General features: G+C 46.9%; 1 long non-coding RNA gene across 2 annotated transcripts; it reads right to left on the bottom strand.

The window, feature by feature from the left end:
- Positions 1 to 264: 264 nt before the first annotated feature.
- On the bottom strand, positions 265 to 7,062 carry LOC115496186 (uncharacterized). 2 transcript variants are annotated; one of them, XR_004368600.3, is made up of 4 exons: positions 6,711 to 7,062; positions 5,677 to 5,764; positions 2,926 to 3,048; positions 265 to 1,432 (listed from the first exon to the last, which is right to left on the bottom strand). It is a non-coding gene; the product is annotated as an uncharacterized lncRNA (long non-coding RNA). The 2 variants fall into 2 exon arrangements; XR_012057162.1 differs by having other exon boundaries at positions 265 to 987; positions 6,711 to 7,060.
- Between the last annotated feature and the right edge of the window lie 3,888 nt (positions 7,063 to 10,950).

Here is a 10,950-nt window from a genome sequence, read left to right as displayed (position 1 = left end):
TCACAATTTTCTTTGAAGAAGGTGGAAATTTATTCAGTTTGACCTTATGATTGAACAGAGCAGGTTTATCCAAGCTGTCTGCCAAGCTCGACGTGTTTACTTTGGTGCTGCAAAGTTGCATTAGAATTATTTACTGTAAGTACCAAAAGCTTGGGAAGCTCCGGAATGACTGTAGTTGAGATAAATCCAGGGCTAAATCCTGGCATCTTTTTCAGAGTGGCCTCAATCCAGGAGGAAGGGACTTCCCACCATTTCCCTGGAAAGCAGAAGGATCAGATTTTTCTAGGCACTTCACTTCCCAGCTAAGCAGCTGACACAGCCATTCAGAAGATGTGATCCTCTCTAAAAAGCGTCTTTTCTAACACGAGTAGGACACATTAGAAGTCAAATGTACTGGAGGCATCATTCAGAATATCCGATTTAGAGGGGACAGCGAGGGGAACGTGCACTTGCAAGCGGAGGCTGGGCAAGCCCGTCCCACAGCGCATGGGGGCTGGCAGCGCTGCCTGGCACGGGGCACTCCTGGCTGCTGCTTCCCACAGCAGGAATGGCCTGGGCTGCTCTTGTTGGACACAAAAGGAGTACACAGAAGCTTGGTAAGTTTAAAAGAGAAAAAAGAGACGGTTTTATTTCTGACCTTGCAATATATAGAATTCTAAAAGTGACAGTGGGTTGGAGGATGGAATTACCACCTCTCCAACCACACTGGTCAAACTAACAGTCTATGAATTCTCTTTTCCCACAAAGAAGAAGGTAAACAATCATTATTTACATGAACAGTGTGTGAGAACTCCAGTAGAAGATTACATATTTCTAATAGAAAAGAAAAGTTTGAAAATAATTATAAAAGAAAACTTAACACTTTTAAAAATCAGAGCAGCACTGGGGTTCCCCCAAACCCCAGGTCTGAACGTGTGAGGACGAGTTTCCAAAGTACGGTGGAGCCTCCTGGCTGGTACCACTGCTGTGGCGCTTGCTTCCTTTCACCTGTGTTGAAACAAACTCACAATTATTTCTCACTGATGTTAGGAACAACTCAGATGCCAGGTGGGAATGAGTAATAAAAGTTTTATTAAGAACCAATTAAAAACACAAAGCAGAAGGGAGATGGCGCTGGGAGCTCCGTGGGGCTCCTTCTACCCACCAGAGGTTCAGCTCACAAAAATGGCATCTCAGCCTTTTATAGGCCCAAGGTTGCAACAGTTGCATTAATATTCATGAGCAGTCTGTATATAGCCTCTGGCTTGCCCAATTATGTACATTGGCTCCTCCCATGGGCGTGGCCTCGCCAGTATAATTAGGGCCTGTCAGTCAGTCTGTCTGTGCCTCTGGCTGGTGGAGCCCATCTCACCATCTGGTTGCTGCTGGGGTGTCACCCTGTCAGGCCTCCCAGCAGCAGCTGTCCCCGCTCAGAAAAGGGCTCTAGACCAAACTGGGACAGCAAAAGCACATGCCGAAAGAACTATAAACTTTAACAGAACTTCTTCCCACCATACCTAATAACTCCTGCTCATTTGCATGAGCCACCCCTTACAGCCCATTCATAACACTGGTCAAACTCTAATTTCTGCTCGTTCCCTTTAGCCTAAATTGTAGGTTAACTGAGCTGGTTAACCCGACCTGGCTGCAGAGTGCTGGCTCAGCTGCAGCACCTTCCCCTGTTGCTGCTGGAGAATGAAGGGGTTTTAAGGCACCAATTTTCTCTCAGTTGCTTTCCATGCCAGAGTTCCTTTGCTAAGTATCAGCTATGCTTTGTGACAGCAGCACCTGCTCTTGACTTCTGTTCCCCAGCCCTTCATCTTCCAACCATGGCAATCACATCCTCCTGATCACATTCAGGAGATTCCTGAGATACATGCACATATCATTTTCTCTCCAAGAGTTCTGATGGCTTTGCCAGTTAATTAAAATAGAATTTGAAAGGGTTTTTGTAATAGATTATAATATCTTCAGTTTCATGACATCTGTTAAAATTTACAACTGAGGATGTCATTTTTGGTGAAAAACATGTTCTTTTACACCCAGCCCATTTATTTGTGTATTTATTTGGTGACAGAGCATCTCATTTATAAGAAACATGCAAAAGCAATCATTAATCATACTTTTGTCACAAAGCAGCTTCCCCAGCAGTTCACTGAAAACCCACAGACAAGCTGCTCGGGTGTGGGTGTTCTGAGAACAGGCAAGGAGCCTTGCCAAGAGAGCTGATGGAGGCATCTCTCTGTTTCAATGTCTAGCAGGGAGGAAACAAAGAGGGAAACAAAGAGGAAAACATAGAACCTTCAAAGTAGACACTGGAGTTATCTGGGAAGGATGCAGCTCCGTGGATGGGAAAGAAAAGTAAATGACAGTGAGACCAGGATTCTCAGTGTATCTGAACCATTCAGGGTAAATTCGCCAGTGTTTTTCTATCATTACACAGCTCACAGGCTGTATTACAGCAGCACCTCTATGCGTTCCTCCTCAAGACAGAAGCAAGCGATCCAGCCACAGCCAGCCTCATCTGACTGACCCTGTGCTCGAGGCCATGCTTATTTTAGTACAGAGGTATTGCCCAGGTATTGCCTGTCCCCTCCTGCCCCCCAGAGTCCCTTCCTAGACCCTGTGTGTGCCCAGGGTGCAGCTGTGCAATCTGCACAAGATTAATTTCAGTCAATCAAAGTGCCAGACCCCTCTGTGTGTGTATCAGTGCTTTAAAGAAGAATGTCACCTCCTCTGGCTGGTGCAGAGCTCTCAGAGCTGGCTCACCCCACGGCCCCCTGGCTCCTGCAGGGAGGGCAGGGCCAGACCGGGCACAAAGGGACACACATGGCACTGGGGCTCGCTCTGCCAGCACCAACCTGCTGGGCACTGCTGGCACCCGCCCCACTTCCACAGCAATCTACTGCTGATCCAGTTCTATGCTCTGGGTTTTTTTCTGCTCACCAATCCCATTCTCCGTGGGTGCTGCTCCTCTGTGCCCACCTCCAGAGAGCACATGTCTGCTTCTCTCCCAGGCTGGGGACAAACACTCTGTGGTGTCACCATGCAGACAGCCATGGCCAACCCCTGCAAGAGACAGGCAGGAAGGTCATTATACATCCAAGTGATTAACAGACTCATGTCTTCCCTGAGCAGTCCTCTATGCTTTAAGGAATGTACTCAGTGTTCAGCTTGAACCAGAGGGTTTTCAGCTCAGCTGATGAAACTCATCTTCAAAAATCAAAGAAAGATGAAAAGCCCAGTGTCCTTTATCAGAGGGCTGAGCTGCAGCAAGTCATCTTCACAGAAACGGGAGTACAAGCCCATAACATGCCATCCTGTATCTGCAGGCTGCTGTGCATGAAATGTTAACCAACAGCTTTGTGTCTGCACTGTGCTGCAAACTAGAAATTGTCCCCATCAGTCCTTGATTTAAAGGTAAAAGAGTACAACTGTATCTAACCCTGCATTATTTTTATTTTTTTCTTAATTGCTGCCTCTGCATTTTAGAGACTACAGACTCCAAAACATAAAACCCTCCTGCCTTACAGAGCTGTGCAGAGGGCCAGGGGTCCGAGCAGCAGAACACAGACTGGGTGGCAGCTTCACCATATCCTGCTTCTAAAACATGTGGCCAACAGCAGCAGCTGCTTCCAGCACCGTTGGGACGGTGAATGAACACCCCAGAGCGTGGAGCAGCAATCCAAACCTCAGCAGTGCAAGGCTACCTCAGGTCACAGCCTTGTTCTCCAGGTAGGGACTTCTTGGTCAGTGCAGAGGAACAATCCAGAGCAGGTTGAAAAAAATATTATTCCTGGTAGGGTTTTGTGGCAAACACTGCAGCAGGATTGCCAGAGGAGGTGGTGCCAAAGGACAACAGCAAAGTCACCTGTGAGAGTGGTGGGCTGCAGTGAATCATCCCTGGGGCATGGCAGACCTTGACCAACGCTGTCTGAGCCTGGGTGGAAGAGGAGCTCCAGCCATCCTCCTGCCCCAGGTCTAGCACTGCTTTCAGCCATGGGACACAGGTCACACCCTGTGCAGCTGCAATGGTCACTATTTCCCACAAAAAGCTAAAAATATCAGCTGTGTTACAAGTGAACCTCCAAAAGGCAGTGAAGATTCATGCCAGTGCTGTGAATATGTCCCAGACCTCTCATTTAAATGAGCTGGTTTCAACCTCTCACACTTTGGCTTCTGAACTTTCATGCTTTTTAATTATGTATCCACGAGAAAACAACAAGGCCATCCTAAAAAAAAAAAGTTTAAAACTGAAAATTGGTTGGATCTCTGCTATTCTGAAGTACAAATATAGACAGTGCCAGATTGCCTCGGCTACCTACACCACCTCCATGCATCACAAAGCTCAGATGGCCTCAAACTAGCCAGATCTGGTTGAAAAATGTTACAAAAGCATAATTCTACTTCAGCTATTTTTCATGAAAGTGGCAGGGATATTCACAGCCTCAAACTCTTTGAGCTAATTGTAGATAAGGGACTCTGTGAGTGAGGACACGGAATGATTTGATCAGGAACTTCCCCTGACTATCTCTCCGTGCTCCTCCACACAATGCTGCAAACACCAGATATGCCCAGGAGCTGTAGCACTGCTCTGGAATCTCTCTAGTACTCTGCTGTGAAGTGAATTGCAACAGCTTTTGAAGTAAAACCCTCTTGCAGGAATAAAGCAAGCTCCTAAAGAAGCAGGATGGGGGTCGTGAATGAGTTCACTGGGGCACATCTTTATGTGACATCAGCATGGGTACAAAATCAATACCTCAGCATCTGGAAGCATGCTGGGAGCAAACACTGCTGGGTGTGGCAGAGGATCACTGTCCCACCACGGGCACTGAGTGACAGTCACCTCAAACACACCCGTGTTGGCACGAGGGTGCGTGGGAATCGCAGCTCTCCATCAGCCGTTAGTACAAACATGACCAAACAGCCCAACCCTTGTGCAGTTCTTACAAAACTGCTCTTGTTTGAACTGCCAAGTGGCACTCTGTGGAATGGTTTAGGGGTGATTATGGTGGGGGTGGGTTGCAGTTGGATTGGACGACCTCGTAGGTCTTTTCCAACACTGAGGATTCTGTGATTTCACATGACCCTCTGTATACAAAGGACAGAGAAACAACCATGGTTGTGACCACTGACCACCACCAGTGGCCTGCTTCAGTCTCGTGTACATTGCATTCTTCATACAATGCACAACTTCAGACATCCTGTGACCTTCACTCCTTACCAGAGTAAGGATTTAAGTGGTGCTCCAGCTCTTGAGAAGGTATTTGTTACTTCCCCCCTCATCTGTACTGCACAGAGCCAGAGCTCTTCCCCACAGAACCTGCTTACAGCCTTCCCAAAGCACCTCTGCAGCAAGGGAAACAATTCTTAGAACAATGAGAATCTCCTGGATGGGGCAGAGACCTTTCTTAGGCAGTGCTTGAGAGTGATGAAATCACAACAGCCTCTGCTGCTCACTTTACAATTTGCCCATAAACATCCAACCTGAAGAAAAATTGCTGCAAATTAAGGGCTTTCATTCAATCACTGTGTAGAATTTGCTTTTATCACACCTACCCAGGGCGGTTCATGTGTTCATAAATGCAGAGAAGGGTCATTGAGGTGAGACGCCTCGGTGCAAATTCAGTCATTAAACACAGGTAGCACATGCAGTGACCCACAAATGCCACAGCGAGGTTTGGGGGACACTCTTACCTTGCCCTTCCTCGAGCACCGGGTCTCTGCAGGCTGGGAGCCACTGGTGCCACGATGTTCTGCAGGATCAGATCAGCGTTTCGGCTGTCTAGGGCAAAATATATCCAAATCAAAGGGCATCTGAAGCAACAATGTCAAATATGACAAGGCAGGCAGGAGCCAGAGCTAACAGCTGAGGACTTCCTGACTTTTTAAGCTGTTCAATTGAACATTTAAAAGGTTTAGTCTCCTCTCAGGTCTCGAAAGCACCCTGGGGCAGGCTTAAGTAACTGCGCCATTAGGCAGGGAGCTGCAAATTGCCTATTAAGTCTGACTGAAACTGTAAAATTGCTTTTCACAATGCAAATTAATGTAAATAAGAACAATTGGTTACACATATCACAGACTATCAGATTGACAACAGATGATGCATACTGGTTTTTCCCCCTGAATTAGCATTGCTTTAAAGTTAAATTTAGTGCGTGTTTAAGAGGTCTGGATGCTCCTATGACAGATTCCACCAGTGCATTACAAATGCTCATCGGGATGTATAGCCTCCATTACATGAAATATAAACCTCCTCTTAGGCCAGGCAGTGATACTTGCTTTCAAGCCTAATAGAAACACCACAAAGCAAAGCCATTTGCTCAGCAGCACAGTCAGTCACATCTTAACCTCCCTCTGAAGAGCGAGACCATGGATTTGTTATGAAGCCTTTAGGACGGAGGGAGCAAATCCGTGCATTTCAGAACCATCCAAAGATGATCAAAGCCCCATCTGGAGCCCCTGGGCCCCAGTCAGTCACTGGTGGGAGCAGCTGTGTGCCACAGCTCTCCCCATCATTGCCGTGAGCACTGCCTGGGCATTGCATTTTCAGATTTATTTCCCAAAGATGCAACAGAATGTGTATCAGAAAAATAAATCAGAAAAGTAAATCAGAAAGGTAAATCAGAATGTAAATCAGCAAGGTAAATCAGAATGTAAATCAGCAAGGCCCCTTCTCTGCCTCCTTCCAGGCTAAACGGAGACACGACACACAGGCACAACCAACTCACCTGCTTGAGAAGAACAAGGTCTCTGTCAAGACAGACACTTTCAGTCTCAGTAGCCACTTCTATACCACAAATTCATCCTTCAGGGAAGCTCCTGACAGCAAGGGGCAGCATCACTGCAGTAAGCAGAGCCGAGTTTTCTTCTCTGGTGGGGGGGTGTTCTTATCAGAGGTTTTGCTTATCATTACTAACATATGTTATCTGAAAATTTACATTCCCATTAGCTACAGACATAACTGTTGCCAGTTTATTACAGATTCTTGCATAAATCAGATATCCTGATAGCTCCCTGAGGATTAGAGCTCACCTTGGGGAGGGATGGAGAGCAGTGAATGAGACAGAGGCAGTCACCGCCCTTGGCACCAGCCTGTAGCTGTGCCTGGCTGCCCTGGAGAATGGAACCTTGTGCTGGAGTGATGAGTTCACAGCTCCGCACTTGCTGGCTTGGGCTCTCAGGGAGGAAACAGCAGATGTCATGAGACCTGAGGAGGCTCAGCAAGGCTGGAAATCCAGCACGGGCACAGCCACAGGCTGCAAACACCTCGAGCAGCAGCTGTGATTTCAGGCCATTCCCATCTCCTTCCTGCCTCACTGTGCTGCTGTGCTTCCAGCAGCATTTTCTTCCCTGTCTCTAATATTTTAATTGCTGTTTTAAAGAACAGCATTTGGAAAGAGAGTCTGGTACAAGGTGCGCAGGTCAAATAAACTCCGTGTTTGCTTATCTTCCAGAGGGAAAAAATAATTAGCCACAAGCTGGAGGTGTTTTCTTTCAGCCTCAGGGACCTTTCAGCAGCAATCAGCTTTCTGCCTCTCCCTCTCATTTACATATAGACAGATACAGATTAATTAGGCAAAAAGAACTTACACCAAATTTGAAACTATTGACCTGTATTTCAGGTTGGCTGTCCTGGTGTCCTCAGGGTTTGTTCAGATCTTGCTGTGTTTGACTGTGCTGAATGCATTCAAATCTTTTTGTATCACATTGCTCACTATCTGGACAAAACATACAAAGATCTTAATCCCTGGGTCAGTCAACCCACTCCTCAAAGGGTCACCCTCTTCTTCCCCATGAAAAATCAATAACCCAGAAAATAACAAATGCCTGAATCTGTAGGATTTCTGTAGCCCCAGGTCTCAGCTATGAACTTCTTCAGTCAGGCAATAATTCCATAGAAGCTGTTGCTGTGCTCTGCACCTGAATATAACAGTGATATTGATAACAGTGCTCAGCACATGCACACGCACTGCAAATCTGTATTACTCAACAACAAGGTATAAAATGAACCCTGAAAACCACCAAATCTGAATGCCAAAAGGCTGCTCCCCAGGCATCATGCCATTCCTGTAAATCACTAGTGCAGGACTTTACAACACTGTTACTGCAGACACAGGTATTTATTGGGGTTTGAGATGCTGGAAACAGGATCCCTGTGCACATAAAATCCCGGTGATTTATTTTAATGCATTTTGTAAGTACATTCTTGACAGATGGATGAAGCACCAGAAGGGTGACACAAGGGAGTCAGCAGGTGGACAGAGAAGCCAAGAACGGACTGGCACTGATCAGATTATCCACTCCAAATACCTTGAGACAAGAACAATCTGTCCACACAACAGACTGGCCCTGACCAGATAAACAGCAGAAATAGTGTGGGGCTGCAGCCCTGCCCAGCTGCACCCTGTTCCACACGTGGCTCCTTCCTGGGCTGGGGCTGCGCAGAGACCCCTGGCAGCATTCCCAGTGCCCAGCCCGTGGGACACGAGGGCTGCGTGGGCTCCTTGCCCTGCCCTGCCGGGGTCACAGCCCCTGCCCCTGCCCCCGGACCAGCCTGTGCCCACACACGCCTGGTGGGAGGCTCCCATCGCTAGCGTGTCCTCGCGAAGGCCCTGCCACAGCAAATCTAAACAAAGTCATCAGCTGCCATTCCGCTGTTACAGACAATCCTTGCCATTTTGCTCTAATGAAAAAATGGAGGCTTTTTTAGACCAATTTTAAAGCTAATGACCAGATATGCCTGTGTCTCTTCTTGCTTTCTGACATCACATGTCCCCTTCAGCCTTGGGCTGACTCCTCCAACCAAAGGGTCCAGATGCCACTCAGATGTGGGGCTTTGTGTCAGTCCATACCAGCATCACCAGGTGACGGTGCCCTCCCTCTGGTGTGAAGAGCTGGCCAGGACTCAGGTCTGTGCCCCTGCAGAGCTGAAGGGTTTGGAGTGTGTTTCTGACCTCCAGACTCCCCTTAGAACCAGCAGCTGGGGAGTGTTTGGATCAGGTTATTCCAAGTACCCAGTATGCCATGATTACTGTCAGGACTCGTTCACCACTTTTACTGCCTTATCATCCCACTGCTCTACTGAAAAAAATAACTTTCAGCTTCTCTGTAACGCTGTCTTTAAAAACTGAGGGAACCTGTGGCTCCAGACAAGCAGAGCCCTTGCCCACACTCTTGATGCACAGTCCTTGTCATGAATGCTGGACTTAGGAAGGGACTCAACGAGCAGAAGGCAGAGCAATGGCCTGACTGAGAGACAGAGAGAAAAAAACCTTGCAGTGTTAGCTGCTCAAAATAAAGAGACTCAAAACCACCTGCAGAAGAAATCAATCCTTCTGGGTCTGTTCTGCTGTAACCATGGTAGGTGTTGATGTAACAATTACAAATAAAACTCCATTAAAAACCTGTAGCATGTGTGTCAGCAGTGCCTTTTAATGAGCTCAGCCTGAGGGATGGCCCGTGTGTGCTGTTCCACTCGTTACCTCACGTCTCCACAGATGTCTCTTGACAGGTCCTTCCACAGTTGAACAGATTGTTTATGATGTCCTAGAAGAAAAAGCACTTCGACTGGTGAAACCAAAATCCCAACCAGAACTGAAGGTTTGTTTTCTTCTTTGATCCTTGAAAATAATCATTTACACAAAACACATTTCCAGAGATTATTATATCCACATTGCACATCTGCAAAAACTCAAGGAGTTTTGCTCACCAACAGAGAGGTAAGAGCTTCACATATTGAAATGCAGCTGAAACAAGGTTTGGCTATAAACATTTCCTGGATTAAATATTGCCTAAGTGTTGTTCTGGAGGCAGTGGCACAGTTTAATAGCACCTGGGAAGGATCGCTGTCATTCCCTGTTTGCATTGCCCTGCAGAGGCTGCTCTTGGTGCTGGGCACTGCGGCTTGGACCACCCAGAGCGGGGCCACCACGAGGCTCTGCCAAAGACCCTCCCCTCAGCACAGCTCAACCTTCCTCCCAAACTTCCCAGGCTGAAAGGAGCTTGAGAACAGATCACCAAAACGGATTTTGACTGCACACTAAGATCACTAGGGCCTCATCTCACAGCCCAGTCTGCAGACCGCACACCTACCCTCACTAGGGCTAAACTGCTGCTCACCATCAGCCTTCAGAGAGATTACCTGGACAGCACACTTGGTCCTTCTGGTTTGGAATTTACTGCTTTCCTGTGGCTCCTTCTCCCAGACCTTCTTTCCTCTGTTTGCTTTATTTTTCTCCTTTTAGCAGAAAAAAATGGTCTCATCTGTCTAAAATGCAATTTTCAGCCACAAATCATTACTTTCATTGTGACTGTGGCAGCATTCCCTGAGTGACAATAGAAATAAATAAATAACACCTTTTCACAGCACTGTAAAGACTCATTTTTGCCCTTGGCTGAGTTCTCTACATTCATTTATTGACTTAATTCTCAGTGATCAAAGCACACATTGGCTCCAGGAGATGGCATTACGATGTGTGAGCTGAGCAGTGCCAAACAAGGACAAAATATTGCTGGTCAAGATTTCCAGAAATGATTGGCTGTTTTGTGTAGCCAGCTTGCAACTTTTTTAGCATGTAATTTCTCAGTATCTTTGTTTGTTTGCTTTTAAATGGTGGCCCTCAAAACAATTATTTATTTTTTAAAAAATTTGGCTGCCCTCTTAGTGCAAGCAGCATTCCCACTAAACAGGAAACATGGAGTGTTTATGTTTAACAGAAACCAAAGAACAGTCCCAGACATCACAGAGCTGTGAGACACAACAGGTCCTTCAGCATCCAGGTCCCAATGAAAGAGCCCCATGGATGTGCCCAGTCACTGCCACCAGTGCTGGTGTGGCAGTGCCAAAGGCAAGAGGATGCTTGAGAGGCCAGATATGCAGGGAGAAGTAATGAATTTCAGTAAGTCAAGGAACACTTAACTTTTGATATATCTGGAAAAAGATACACAGCTCCTACCTGAGGACCAAGG

This window comes from Taeniopygia guttata, chromosome 8 (genome assembly GCF_048771995.1).
Source record: "Taeniopygia guttata chromosome 8, bTaeGut7.mat, whole genome shotgun sequence".
NCBI lineage: Eukaryota > Metazoa > Chordata > Aves > Passeriformes > Estrildidae > Taeniopygia > Taeniopygia guttata.
Note: the sequence above shows the minus strand (reverse complement) of the source record. Positions and strands in the feature narration are given on the sequence as shown.